Source organism: Coregonus lavaretus, assembly GCF_964263955.1.
Source record: "Coregonus lavaretus genome assembly, chromosome: 12".
NCBI classification, from domain to species: Eukaryota; Metazoa; Chordata; class Actinopteri; order Salmoniformes; family Salmonidae; genus Coregonus; species Coregonus lavaretus.
The window spans coordinates 30,915,414-30,928,618 of record NC_139999.1 but is presented as its reverse complement, the minus strand read 5'-3'; the positions used below and the strand labels follow the sequence as shown (position 1 = coordinate 30,928,618).

General features: G+C 45.1%; 1 pseudogene across 1 annotated transcript; it reads right to left on the bottom strand.

The window, feature by feature from the left end:
- Nucleotides 1-1,189: 1,189 nt before the first annotated feature.
- Nucleotides 1,190-5,846, bottom strand: LOC311138801 (uridylate-specific endoribonuclease-like; annotated as a pseudogene). The gene is made up of 7 exons: nucleotides 5,789-5,846; nucleotides 4,930-5,052; nucleotides 4,252-4,361; nucleotides 3,697-3,859; nucleotides 3,349-3,554; nucleotides 1,371-1,518; nucleotides 1,190-1,304 (listed from the first exon to the last, which is right to left on the bottom strand). The product of its transcript is annotated as a uridylate-specific endoribonuclease-like (transcript).
- Between the last annotated feature and the right edge of the window lie 7,359 nt (nucleotides 5,847-13,205).

The window sequence follows — 13,205 nt, the reverse complement described above, 5'->3', positions numbered from 1 at the left end:
TTCTTTAAACAGGGTTGCAAGTGTGTCCCCCTGTCCCGTCGGCAGACCCAGAGTTTATCCCGTTAGTCACCCTGGATGAGTGAAAGGGTAAACTCGACCCCCCATCCCAGCTGGAAGCAGCCTCACACACACGCAGATCCTAAACCCCAGCTGGGGTGGGACACACAGGGCTTTACGGACAGCTGATAGGAACAGGTTTAGGTAGTGGGTACGGTTTGGAGTAGGTCAAGCAGAATAGGATCCGCTAAATGTGTTTTTGTTTCTATTCGTTTACATTCGTTTGTTGGTGAGGGGTGCAGGAGACTGCTTATTTTTTTACTTTCTTTTTTTTAGGGGGTAAGACAGTAAGCGATTGTGTCAGATGCACACATGCTCTTCGTGGTGGGGTGTCACCATGTGCCCGTTCTAGGAGCGTGTAAATGCCAATTTTCAGCCCCGTTGGGCATAGTTTGATCATGCCCTCAGGAGTGCATGGGATTCTCATACCCTGCAGATTTCTTCATTGCTTGACTAAGGACTCTACTCAATCTGTATTGCTGAAGCTATAGATTGCGCAATAGAAATGTCAAGGTAATTTCCGATTGAGCAGACATATACAGTGTTTACTGTAAATGCAGTCTCCGCTGATGCTGGAAATGTGCCTTTAAATTTAAATCACGCTCTAATGCTGAATGTCTGCGATACAGATTGAATAGAGCCCTAACTGTTTGGTGTTGGACTTGTTTTATTTTCAGGAGTGGAGAGCTAATGCACTATTCTTGGTCATTTAATGGACAAGTTTTGACCACTGTGATTGTAAAACATTACAACCTAAACCTCTTACTGGGCTCACCTGATTTATTAGAATCATCACCTCCATTCTTTGAGAAATCACTACATTGTTACCTAAAATAATCACAATTGTACAAATAGTCATGAGCAGAAATGGTTTGAGCCCCAACATTGAATGGCATGTCACCTTCGCTTTATTCCAACTGAGTTTTACACCTAGCTACATTTATAGTGAGCGCAAAACATTCATACATTAATTGTCCCATTTACCAAAAAATTTACCCATTTACAAATATAAATAATGAAATGCTCCTATGTATCAGGACTAAGATTGGACATTGTTGAGTATGATGCGGGATGTGATTGGCAGACTGTTGCTAGCTTATGGAATGCTGAGTGGCTGCTCTGTGCTTCAGTTCTAGGGTGTGGCAGGGAAGGCGGGGCCAATGTACTTCTTCCCATTCCCATATGAAGAGTTGTCCCAGGTGTAGGTCTGGATCACCAGTTGCTTTCCTCCCAGGCTCAGTTTACACCTGGACACAGAAAACCAGATGAAACATAACACTCAATGGCAACAAGCACACACACAGAGTGCTCACTGTCTCCCTGGACTGGTGATGTAGCAAAGACTATAGATGGCCAAGTCGAACTCAGAACTGCAGCCAATGATGGCAGAACCAACCTGCTTGAAGTAGCCATCCCACATAAACTGCATTCCCAGAACATCAGGGTAGGTGTTCAGTGTTCCTGAATGGTCCAATCTGACTTAAATCAGCTTGTAAATCAGAGACAAGGTTTGAATATCGCTGTCCATCAATGACTCCCAACCAAATTTACTGAGCTTGAGCAATTTTGACAAAAACAATGCAGTCGGAAAGTATTCAGACCCTGTGACTTTTTCCACATTTTTTTACGTTACAGCCTTATTCTAAAATGGATTAAATTGTTTTTTCCTCAACAATCTACACACAATACCCCATAATGACAAAGCAAAAACAGGTTTTTAGAAATGTTTGCACATTTATTTATTTTTAAACCCGGAAATATCACATTTACATAAGTATTCAGACGCTTTACTCTACTTTGCTGAAGCACCTTTGGCAGCGATTACAGCCTTGAGCTCTGGCTGGGCAACTCAAGGACATTCAGAGACTTGTCCCGAAGCCACTCCTGCGTTGTCTTGGCTGTGTGCTTAGGGTCGTGGTCCTGTTGGAAGAGGAACCTTCGCCCCAGTATGAGGACCTTAGTGCTCTTGAGCAGGTTTTCATCAAGGATCTCTTTGTACTTTGCTCCGTTCATCTTGCCCTCGATCTTAACTAGTCTCCCAGTCCCTGCCGCAGAAAAACATCACCACAGCATGATGCTGCAACCACCATGCTTCACTGTATGGATGGTGCCAGGTTTCCTCCAGACGTGACGCTTGGCATTCACGCCACAGAGTTCAATCTTGGTTTCATCAGACCAGAGAATCTTGTTTCACATGGTCTAAGAGTCCTTTAGGTGCCTTTTGGCAAACTCCAAGCGGGCTGTCATGTGCCTTTTACTGAGGAGTGGCTTCTGTCTGATCACTCTACCATAAAGGCCTGATTGGTGGAGTGCTGCAGAGATGGTTGTCCTTCTGGAAGGTTCTCCCATCCCACAGAGGAACTCTGGAGCTCTGTCAGCATGACCATCGGGTTCTTGGTCACCTCCCTGACCAAGGCCCTTCTTCCCCGATTGCTCAGTTTGGCCGAGCGGCCAGCTCTAGGAAGAGTCTTGGTGGTTCCAAACTTCTTCCATTTAAGAATGATGGAGGCCACTGTGTTCTTGGGGACCTTCAATAATGCAGACATTTTTTGGTACCCTTCCCCAGATCTGTGCCTTTGACACAATCCTGTCTCGGTGTTCTACGGACAGTTCCTTCGACCTCATGGCTTGGTTTTTGCTCTGACATGCACTGTCAACTGTGGGACCTTATATAGATAGGTGTGTGCCTTTCCAAATAATTTCCAATGAATTGAATTTACCACAGGTGGACTCCAATCAAGTTACAGACACATCTCAAGGATGAGCAATGGAAACAGGATGCACCTGAGCTCAATTTCGAGTCTCATAGCAAAGGGTCTGAATACTTATGTAAATTTGATATTTCCGTTTTTTAAAATTTCTAAAATGTCTAAAAACCTGTTTTTGCTTTGTCATTATGGGGTATTGTGTGAAGATTGATGAGGGGAAAAAACGATCGAATCCATTTTAGATTAAGGCTGTAACTCAACAAAATTTGGAAAAAGTCAAGGGGACTGAATAATTTCCGAATGCACTGTATGTTGCCCTAACAGTTGTGCGAAGTTGATATAATCTTATTCAAAGTGTTTTACAGCTTTAATGGCTGCCAAAGGTGCTTCCACCAAGTATTAACTCTGGGGTGTGAAGACATACACAATCAAGACATTTTAGTTTTGTTATTTCTTATTAATTAGGAAAATGTTCTCTAATTTCTCTTTGACTTTGGAAATGTGGAGTAGGTTGTGTACATCGGTAGCAAAATGTGAAGACTGTGCAAGGGGTGTGTAGACTTTCATTAGGCACTGTAAATACCCTTGGTGAAGAGGGAGCTCTCTGCCCAGCTCAGTCGGACATGGTCTCCCTGAGGAAGGTGTCCTGCTCAGCCAGCTGCTGGGTGGTAAAGTCCTCTGTGGTGCCCGTGTTTCTCGCGTAGTTGTCCAGCAGGGCCATGAAGGCAGCATATGACTGCTTAGAGAACAGAGATGCCTCGTCCAGGAACTGGAACAGCTTGGATGGAAGACAACACAGTCAGGATATAGGTCAGAGAGAGAGAAAGAGATAGAGCAAGGGGCAAAAAGAAGGGGGAGGTTGGACAGTGACAGAAAGAGGGATGAAGATATAGGGAGGGAGAAAGAGACAGAGGAAGAGGAATAAGAGAACAAAGGTTGTTCTGGGAGCTGGGCTGGGAGTCAGGCACTCTGGCCTGGGAGTAAATGATTAGCTCTGACGCAGAGAGCTTGTTGGAGTCCAGAGCGTACAGAGCCTCAGACAGACTGGATCTCAGCATCAGTGATGTCACTGCCTCCATCTCCACCACCAGAGCCTAACAGACACAGAGAAGGAACACTTTATTTCAGGGACTGCCACCCATAGAACCCATAGAACCTATAATAGCCTAACACACATAGAACCCATAGAACCTAAAATAGACTACCACCCATAGAACATACAGTATCAGAAACATGGGGAACAGCTTACATTAACAATCATTGTACTGTTGCACTAACTGTAAGTCGCTCTGGATAAGAGCGTCTGCTAAATGACTAAAATGTAAATGTAAAATGTAGCACAGAGAAGTAATGGCATTGTTTTAACATTTCATAGGTCATTTCAATGTTGTTGTGGGTCATTAAATCATTATAATGTACTACAGGACAAATACATTACATGGGTTGTAAGACATTTGGTGTAACATTTGAGTAACAGTTAACCCACTTCCACAGAGGGAGGTGTAGTCGCTCCACACTTGGTGTTGCAGTGGCACTTATTCTGAGAGTTGTATTTCTCCCCACAGCGGCCCTGGCAGGACAATCCTGGAGCGGGTGCTAAGTCATAATTATTATGTTTTAGCGTAATATTACATTTTAACATTAATGTCTAAAAGTGGCATGAACTGCAGAGTCCTGTGTTTCACGTATGGTGCCTATTGAAGATTGGTGTGATGTGCATGATGAGTGACAATTTACATTGGACAAGAATGACCCCTACTGGCCAAACACACACATGCGTTCTCCTGCTGTAAAAAGACTGATGCACCCTGATTCAACCACTGGTGAGCCATCCTGCCACTGTGGCCCACAGCAAGGTGAATAGCTGACTGGTCTAATATTGAGCCGATATGTTCATTTTGATTTTGTTCACAAAGGTTGTGTAGTAAGGACTCTTTCACATATGATGCAGGAGTATCTGTATGGTGCACTGTGATCGACCTCGACCACTATGTGAATTTCACCAGGAGTTGTGGCTACTTGCCTAGGATGGAAAAAAGGGCAGCTCAAACTGATAACAGATTAATAATTAACTGTGCCTAGGTGTAGTAGACTGTGTGATATGTTTCAGGGACATGGTTTTGTTTGCATGCCTCCAGATCAGAATGGCACAGGCCCCTCTCACCATTAAAGAGGGCTGCATAGTCACTGCAGCAGTTGTCATACTGGGAGCACTTGGAGTTGCAGTGGCACTTGTTCTGAGAGTTGTACTTCTCGTCACAGCGGCCCTTTCAGGATGTGGAGCAAGCTGGAGAAAAGGAACAAGAAAGAACAGTTTACACCCTGCTTCTGTTGACATGAAAATACGATGATGTGCTAAGCTTTTGGCTATTTTGGTGGAGTTCATAGCGTATACAATTTAACTAGGCTTAGAGCCAATAAACAAAGCAATACTTTTCTAACAGATGATAAACTATTCTTACTAACTGACTAACAAGGTGAAGTGCTTAGAATAGGGTTGGACACTCCCTATTAACTGCCTATTTTATTGATAATTCAATTACACATTTCAGGACAGTTTTTACCGTCATTAAAACACCTGCACTGACTGAGTTGCTTACTGTCACTCACCTTTGCAGAGGCTTTCATAGTCAGAGCAACAGTCTCCATAGCGCTCACAGGCTGTGTTACACTGACAGGTTTTGTTCGGGTCTGCCCAGCAACAGCGACCCTCACTGGTGTCCAGGGTGTCTGGATACACACACAGTGCAAATTGTTACACACTGATGAATGATATTGATCTACATGAGATAAACTCACAGAGGAAGTAAAATAAAAAAGTTATATTACTCAAAGGGAAGAGATCTGTGAATAGATCATACATTGGCAAAATAATAGGCCTACCCTTAACCCATGTGATGTACTTTCAATTATACTTACAAAGTTCTATTATATTTGAACAGGTATATTACATTTAATTTCAAGTGATACTAATTAAATGTACAAATTATTATTATCTAGATGATCCTTTGTCCCATACTTACTGCTGTACCCCTGACAGAACAGGGTAACCCCCAGAGTAACAAGCAGAATGATCTTCATCATGGACAAGCAATGATCCTTATATAGAAAGCTTACCAAGCCATTGAGGTTCCAGCATCCATGAAAGCGCCTCCCTGTAGTCAGTCTTCCAGTCATGTTAGGTATAGTACTCTGGGGATGGCATTGGTAGCTACTACATATTTATGATTTAATTTGTATTAGTTAGACCCAGTTTGAACATACTGTTCACAAATGTGTTTCCAATGTGTCATCTTTTGTAACCCATTTGTTATTGATGTATTTTTATCAGGGGCGCCATTTTGTTTTTAGAAGTGGTCGGGACATAACCTGGCGGGGGATTTGGGGGTCCTCCCCCAGAATTTGTTTGGGCATCTAAAGCTAATTTCCTGCCTTTTTTACACAATCCAATATGCTGTTTCTATTTAGAATAAAAAAGTAAGCAAAAATGCCCACGAGGTGAGATCTTGCATGGAGCCCCAGACCGAGGGTGATTGACCGTCATCTTGAACTTCTTCCATTTTCTAATAATTGCGCCAACAGTTGTTGCCTTCTCACCAAGCTGCTTGCCTATTGTCCTGTAGCCCATCCCAGCCTTGTGCAGGTCTACAATTGTATCCCTGATGTCCATACACAGCTCTCTGGTCTTGGCCATTGTGGAGAGGTTGGAGTCTGTTTGATTGAGTGTGTGGACAGGTGTCTTTTATACAGGTAACAAGTTCAAACAGGTGCAGTTAATACAGGTAATGAGTGGAGAACAGGAGGGCTTCTTAAAGAAAAACTAACAGGTCTGTGAGAGACGGAATTCTTACTGGTTGGTAGGTGATCAAATACTTATGTCATGCAATAAAATGCAAATTAATTACTTAAAAATCATACAATGTGATTTTCTGGATTTTTGTTTTAGATTCCGTCTCTCACAGTTGAAGTGTACATATGATAAAAAATTACAGACCTCTACATGCTTTGTAAGTAGGAAAACCTGCAAAATCGCCAGTGTATCAAATACTTGTTCTCCCCACTGTATCTCCCTTGACGTGGGCATATTTTCAAAACAGACTCCATTAGTCGTACTGTATTCCATATAAGGCATCCAGACCTTATGAAAGTTGCCCAGTATACCCTTAATCTTGTCATAAATCAAACCTAGTGATACATAACTTGACATTGTGGGAGGATAACCAACCTTCCAATTAATGGAAATGCATTTCTTAGCTGCTATAAATGCCTGGTTACACAGTTTCTTCAGATAACAGTCTCCAGTATCAACATTTCCAAGCAAACAAAAACAGGGAGAAGGGAGAATCTGTAGACATGCTGAGATAAAAGAACATACTCTTTGCCAGAATTCAGCCAGTCTACACAAGACCATAACATATGCAAATATGTCACCTTTGGTGTTTTACACCTCCAGCAGAGGAATGACATTTCTGAGTGCATGTAATTCAGTTTCACTGGAATATAGTACGTTATATGGATGGTCTTAAACGGCAGTAATTTATGTCTGAGATTATATGAACATGACTGGGCATTCTAACATGTCTGTATATATTCATCATCATCATCAATAGCTTCTACCAGGTCTTCCTCACATTTTTGTTTGACATGTTTTGTGTCATCAGGAAAAGCCTCTATCAACCCTTGATACAGTTTGGAAATCAACTTTGGGAGGTTTGTCAGACTGCCTTAAAATAGCATCTGGCTTTTCAAGTGTTTACTGCACAGAGAGAATAAAGTGTTGTTTCTGCAAAAATTCACCTTAGCTCCGTCACAGACTGGTCTTCCCTGGCTGCCTGACCCTGCTGAGACCCCTGTCTTCAATGCGGCGCGGTCTGCATTTTTCATGCTGCGGTTGGTCAGACAGATTACTTTGGGATGCAAATATTTTTGTTGTCCCAAAGATTATTTGGAAACTGTCCTCTTTCTGCTTTCTGCCTACATATTGTATTAAAAGCAAATATTTTTTGCATTATTCACACACTCAGAATTAGCTGCTTTAACTTCAATAGCCTACCTCTCCTAGTTTGGCATTAGAGTTCAAGTGCGCCTAGTATGTGTGGTCTCATTGAAATGGCAACACAATCTCAAACTCAATTTGTGCAAATATGTACAAAAAGTATTTCAGCAGATTTTGTGCGACTTCATTCATAGGAAAATACATTTTTTAGGGGCAAACTTCGGAACAATCTTTTGAAAGTTATTAGAACAATTCATGATGGGCAATGGTGTTCTACACTGCCTTTTTTTTTGTGTCCCACATTTATTTATATATTATTTTTTTTTAAATGTTAACAGCCCAATATTGTTGATCAACCAGGTTGTCACCGAAATAATTATAATATTATAATATCCTTACATTGTTTTGTTATTTATTAATGCCGATACTGTTTTCTATGCTTGTTTTCGCTTAATACTTTGGGATACTGGTGCACTTGTAGTCAGAAAGGCCCTTTTTTCGTGTAGGCAACAGTAGGCCTACACCATTTTCTTCATATTTCGTGGAGCCTACATTACACTATTTTCTTTCATAATGCATTTCAGACAAGGCTATGTCGAAGTCTATGAATTCTTTTTTTGTGGTATCGATGAAGGTATTTGATTGGGGAATGGGGATACATTTTCATGATGGGAAATTATAATACACACCATAATTCACACACACGCACACAAACACTTAGACACATACACACACACACTCTTGACTTTTGTATGAATTATTTTTAATAAAATATTTGTATCTAGTTGTCATGTATTCATTATCTTTAACTGGTTAAATGTTTGTAGTTTGCATGTTTCAGTAATGATTAACATGGTTAAATAGTCATACATTTCTGCTTGATTTAGCGTTTGGTATATTTGGCATTTTTATACATATCCACTGAAGAAAGCAATAATTAATCAACACACTACTGTAAATAAATGGACACTACCTGTTATAAAATGGAAATTGCTCTCCGTAAAAAAATGGTGAGAAATGCTCAGTCTGAAGCCATTCGGCTATGGGTTTCACAGCCCTATAATAATGATACAAGTTATAGCACCTAAAAAAAATAGTTTATTTACAACCTATGGGGTATAAGATGTTGGGCAAAGTGGCATAGGAGAGTCTGGAGTGAATGAAATACCCTAACCCTAAGCTATGTTCAATGTCAGCAGCAATATCCAGTGAGAAATGCTCAGTCTGAAGATATTTGGCTATGGGTTTTACAGCCCCATAATAATGATACAAGTTACATCACCTTAAAAAGGGTTTCTTTACAGCCTCTGGGGTATAACATGTTGGGCAAAGTGGTATAGGAAAGTCTGACATATAACCCCTAACTTGAGTTCAGTCTTCACCAATGAGAACCAAGAGGGGCCTAGCTTCGTCCTTCATAACTGGGAAAGGCCTTGATTCTAGGCCGTAGATGTCACGTTCGTTGAAGGACGGGTCAGACCAAGGCGCAGCGTGAAATGCATACATGTTTATTATAAAGATAAACACACTAACAAAAACAACAAAACAACGTAACGTGAAGTCCTCAGGCTAAACACAGTACAAGCCTCTACACGGAACAAGATCCCACAACTAATGATAACAAACAGGCTACTTAAGTATGATCCCCAATCAGAGACAACGAGCGACAGATGCCTCTGATTGGGAATCACACCCGGCCAAACATAGAAGTAGAACAACTAGAACTAAACATAGAATATACAACCTAGATCTCCACACCCTGACTCAACATACTAGAGTCCCATAAATCAGGGTGTGACAGTACCCCCCCCCCCAAAGGTGCGGACTCCGACCGCACAAACCTGACATAACAGGGTAGGGTCCGGGTGGGCATTCCGCCTCGGAGGCGGATCCGGCTCCGGGCGTGACGACCACATTCTCTCAGCCTCCGCGTTGCGCCCCTGGTCAGGTCTGGACCTCGGCGCGCTGCTTCCCCTCTCCTTCCTCCCACGATGCACCAAGCCCTGTCTGGGCCCTGGTGTGGGAGACCCCGAACCTGGAAAGGGGCTGACGTCTGGGTCTGGACTGGAGCCGCTGACCGGAGCTGGACTGGGCACCGGTGGAGCGGACTGCTCTGGCTCCGGAGTGGAGCTGCTGACCGGAGCTGGACTGGACCCCGGTGGAGCGGACTGCTCTGGCTCCGGAGTGGAGCTGCTGACCGGAGCTGGACTGGACCCCGGTGGAACGGACTTCTCTGGCTCCGGAATGGAGCCGCTGACCGGATCTGGACTAGGCACCGGTGGAGCGGACTGCTCTAGCTCCGGAGTGGAGCAGCTGACCGGAGCTGGACTAGGCACCGGTGGAGCGGACTGCTCTGGCTCCGGAGTGGAGCAACCGACCGGAGCTGGATCAGGCACCGGTGGAGCGGACTGCTCTGGCTCCGGAGTGGAGCAGCTGGAACGGGCACGGGCCGTGCCGGACTGGACACACGCACCACTGGTCTGGTGCGAGGAGCAGGCACGGGCCGGACCAGACTAGGAACACGCACCACTGGGCTGGTGCGAGGAGCAGGAACGGGCCGGGCCGGACTGGGAACACGCACCACTAGTCTGGTGCGAGGAGCAGGAACGGGCCGGGCCGGACTGGGGACACACACCACTGGTCTGGTGCGAGGAGCAGGCACGGGCCGGACCGGACTAGGAACACACACCACTGGTCTGGTGCGAGGAGCAGGAATGGGCCGGGCCGGACTGGCAACACGCACCACTGGCTTGGTGCGGGGAGCAGGCACGGGCCGTACCGGACTGGGAACACGCACCACTGGCCTGGTGCGAGGAACAGGTACGGGGCGTACCGGGCTGGTGACACGCACCACTGGTTTGGTGCGGGGAGCAGGCATGGGCCGTACCGGACTGGGAACACGCACCACAGGTCTGGTGCGAGGAGCAGGTACGGGCCGGGCCGGACTGGAGACACGCATCACAGGTCTGGTCAAGGAGCAGGAACGGGCCGTACAGGACTGGTGAGGTGCACTGGTGACCCAGTGCGTGGAACCGGAGCAGGATATACTGGACCTTGGAGGCGTACTAGAGGTCTGGAGTGTAACCAATGTAGCGGAAGAAAGTGAAAGCTGCAACAGGGACTCTAACAAGGGCTCATAAGTGGCAAAGTGAGCTCTAACGGCCATTGCCATGAAAGCCTAGTAGGCCTCTGGGCAGAGGCAGTAGGCCTACAATGCTGGCATATGCCTCTTACAATATTCTAAGTATACACTCAAAACATTAGGGGTTCAAATCAAATCAAATGTTATATGTCACATGCGCCGAATACAACAGGTGTAGAACTTACAGTGAAATGCTTACTTCCAAGCCCTTAACCAACAATGCAGTTAAGAAAAATAAGTGTTAAGTAAAAAATAGATAACTAAAATATAAAAAATGTATTAAAAGCAGCAGTAAAATAATAGTAGCAAGGCTATAGGGGGTAAAGGTACAGAGTCAATGTGTGGGGGCACAGGTTAGTCGAGGTAATTGAGGGAATATGTACTTTTTTTTTTCTTGTATTTTTTCTCTCTTTTTTTCCCCTCTTTTTTGTTGTCATTTAGCAGACGCTCTTATCCAGAGCGACTTACAGTTAGTGAGTGCATACATTTTTCATACATGTAGGTAGAGTTCAAGTGACTATGGATAGATAATAAACAGAGAGTAGCAGCAGCGTAAAAGAGTGGGTGGGGAGGGGGGGGGACAATGCAAATAGTTCGGGTAGCCATTTGATTAGATGTTCAGGAGTCTTATGGCTTGGGGGTAGAAGCTGTTAAGAAGCCTTTTGGACCTAGACTTGGTGCTCCGGTACCGCTTGCCGTGCGGTAGCAGAGAGAACAGTCTATGACTAGGGTGTCTGGAGACCTTGACAATTTTTAGGGCCTTCCTCTGACACCGCCAGGTATAGAGGTCCTGGATGGCAGGAAGCTTGGCCCCAATGTACTGGGCCGTACGCACTACCCTCTGTAGGGCCTTGCGGTCGGAGGCCGAGCAGTTGCCATACCAGACAATGATGCAACCAGTCAGGATGCTATCGATGGTACAGCTGTAGAACTTTATAAGGATCTGAGGACCCATGCCAAACCTTTTCAGTCTCCTGAGGAAGGAATAAGCTTTGTCGTGCCCTCTTCACGACGGTCTTGGTGTGTTTGGACCATGATAGTTTGTTGGTGATGTGGACACCAAGGAACTTGAAGCTCTCAACCTAATCCACTACAGCCCTGTCGATGAGAATGGGGGCATGCTCTGTCCTCTTTTTCCTGTAGTCCACAATCATCTCCTTTGTCTTGATCATGTTGAGGGAGAGGTTGTTATCCTGGCACCACACGGCCAGGTCTCTGACCTCCTCCCTATAGGCTGTCTCATCGTTGTCAGTGATCAGGCCTACCACTTTTGTGTCGTCGGCAAACTTAATGATGGTGTTGGAGTCATGCCTGGCCATGCAGTCATGGGTGAACAGGGAGTACATGAGAGGACTGAGCACGCACCCCTGAGGGGCCCCGGTGTTGATGATCAGTGTGGCAGATGTGTTGTTACCTACACTTACCACCTGGGGGCGGCCCGGCAGGAAGTCCAGGATCCAGTTGCAGAGGGAGGGGTTTAGTCCCAGGGTCCTAAGCTTAGTGATGAGCTTTGAGGGCACTATGGTGTTGAACGCTGAGCTGTGTAGCATTCTCACATAGGTGTTCCTTTTGTCCAGGTGGGAAAGGGCAATGTGGAGTGCAATAGAGATTGCATCATCTATGGATCTGTTGGGGCGGTATGCAAATTGGAGTGGGTCTAGGGTTTCTGGGATAATGGTGTTGATGTGAGCCATGACCAGCCTTTCAAAGCACTTTATGGCTACAGACGTGAGTGCTACGGGTCGGTAGTCATTTAGGCAGGTTACCTTAGTGTCCTTGGGCACAGGGACTATGGTGGTCTGCTTGAAACATGTTGGTATTACAGACTCAGTCAGGGACAGTTTGAAAATGTCAGTGAAGACATTTGCCAGTTGGTCAGCGCATGCTCGGAGTACACGTCCTGGTAATCCGTCTGGCCATGCGGCCTTGTGAATGTTAACCTGTTTAAAGGTCTTACTCACATCGGCTATGGAGTTCGTGATCACACAGCCCTCATGCATGCTTCAGTGTTGCATGCCTCGAAGCGAGCATAGAAGTAATTTAACTTGTCTGGTACGCTCGTGTCACTGGGCAGCTCGCAGCTGTGCTTCCCTTTGTAGTCTGTAGTAGTTTGCAAGCCCTGCCACATCCGACGAGTGTCGGAGCCGCTGTAGTACGATTCGATCTTAGTCCTGTATTGATACTTTGCCTGTTGGATGGTTTGTCGGAGGGCATAGCGGGATTTCTTATAAGCATCCGGGTTAGAGTCCCGCTCCTTGAAAGCGGCAGCCCTACCCTTTAGATCAGTGCTGATGTTGCCTGT